Source organism: Chiloscyllium plagiosum, chromosome 21, assembly GCF_004010195.1.
Source record: "Chiloscyllium plagiosum isolate BGI_BamShark_2017 chromosome 21, ASM401019v2, whole genome shotgun sequence".
Taxonomy (NCBI): domain Eukaryota; kingdom Metazoa; phylum Chordata; class Chondrichthyes; order Orectolobiformes; family Hemiscylliidae; genus Chiloscyllium; species Chiloscyllium plagiosum.
The window spans coordinates 12,467,897-12,469,535 of NC_057730.1; the positions used below are offsets into that span (position 1 = coordinate 12,467,897).

Below are 1,639 nucleotides of genomic sequence, written 5' to 3' on the forward strand. Positions count from 1 at the left end.
CCTCCACCACTTCCTCTGGCAGCTCATTCCATACATGCACCACCCTCTGCGTGAAAAAGTTGCCCCTTAGGTCCGAGTTGATGGTGATCTTTGCCATCATTGTTTAGTGCTTGTAGCCTGTTATCAATTTTGTGCAATTGTTTTGCTTTTTTTAATAATATATTTTTATTGAAAAAATAGATTTTTAAATAATACAAGTACAAAACAATGCAATTCAAAACAGTACAAAAAACCCAAATAATAAAAAAAATCCCCAACCCACCCTCATGTACAAATGTATAAACATATATCGAAAAATATAGAATTTTTTAAAAAACCAAACTGGCTATTTAACTAAATAAATAAATAACCAACAACAAACAAATAAATAGTAATAACTCAGCCCAGCCAAACAAAACACTCATACATTCACAGTTCCTCGTCTCTGGATATCGGACTCATGAAACACAATCGTTATGACTATTATAACTTTTTAGTGTGGCAGATAAATCTGTGTCAAGGTATTCCAAAAAGGGCTATCATGTCTTGTAAAAATTCTCAGTTTTGTGGTGTACTATACTTGTGAGAAAATCCAGGGGAATATGCTCCATACCAATCTTCCACCAACCCGACAGGCCTTGGGGGGGTTTTCGGATATCCAACCTAGGAAGATATTCTTTCTTGTACGGAATGTGAGAATATTGAAAAGCTTTTTCTTATGTGCATTGCAGGAAATACAGTTGGTATGCCCAAAAGGAGGGAGATAGTCCTTCTCCATCCTTACACGCAAAATCCTCTCCATTGCACCTGCCACATCACTCCAATATGTTTGAAGCCGATTGCAAGATCAAAGGCAACGAGTAAGAGTGCCTGTGCAGACCTTGCAATTGGGACATGCTGAAGGTACCCCTAGTTTAGATTTTGACAAACCATCTGGAGCCAAGTGGACCCTGTGGAGAATCTTCAACAATAAAGAATGGGTCCTAAAGCAAATTGATGTCTTCCTTGCATTCTCCCAAATATCCTCCCATGCCTCTGAGGAAACTTCAACACCCAGCTCTCTTAATTGTTTTGCTTTTACGTGATTTAAGTTTCCTATATATTGTGATTCCCATGAGTTGTGCTGATGATGTTTACTTTCATTTATTGTGATGCTCCTGCAGGGGTGACAGACCAGGGCCTAGGACTACAATTCCCACAATTCTCCGCTGGGCTGCGCCTGACGTCAGGCGGCCAGCGTGGTGACGCAGTTCACGTCAGTTCCTGTGTTTGGAGGTTGCAGGCTGAGACGAGTCAGGGCCCTGGAGCTGCGGATCGCTATGGGAGACCAGGCTGTGGGGAGGCGAGTGCCCGGGGACAACAGCCGGTAGACGGATCACCTTACAGCACCGTCTGAGTCTGCACTGTCCTCCTGCCCGCGGGGAACGACCGAGGGGGCCGCCGCCGGATCTGGCCTCTGCTCAACTGCCTCAGAGTTGGTGAGAGACCCGAGAAACTGAGCCCAGCGCCCGAGGACTGTCCGCCTCCCACTGACGGACAGTGACAGCAGCTAAACAACTTCATCGTCAGCCCCAACCACAACCTGCTTCTGCACTCACCCACCCGATCCCCTCTTCCCCCCCCACTCCACTCCCACTGACACCTCCCCACCGCCTCCCCC

At 45.9% G+C, this 1,639-nt stretch overlaps 1 protein-coding gene across 1 annotated transcript in view; it reads left to right on the plus strand.

Moving 5' to 3' along the window:
* The first annotated feature begins 1,225 nt into the window (after window positions 1–1,225).
* The window catches only part of rnf216 (ring finger protein 216), a 230,293-nt gene continuing 229,879 nt past the window's right edge, over window positions 1,226–1,639 (plus strand). The window contains exon 1 of the mRNA XM_043711263.1: window positions 1,226–1,457. The gene's annotated coding sequence lies outside the window, so the exon portion shown is untranslated. The remainder of the gene's footprint in view (window positions 1,458–1,639) is intronic.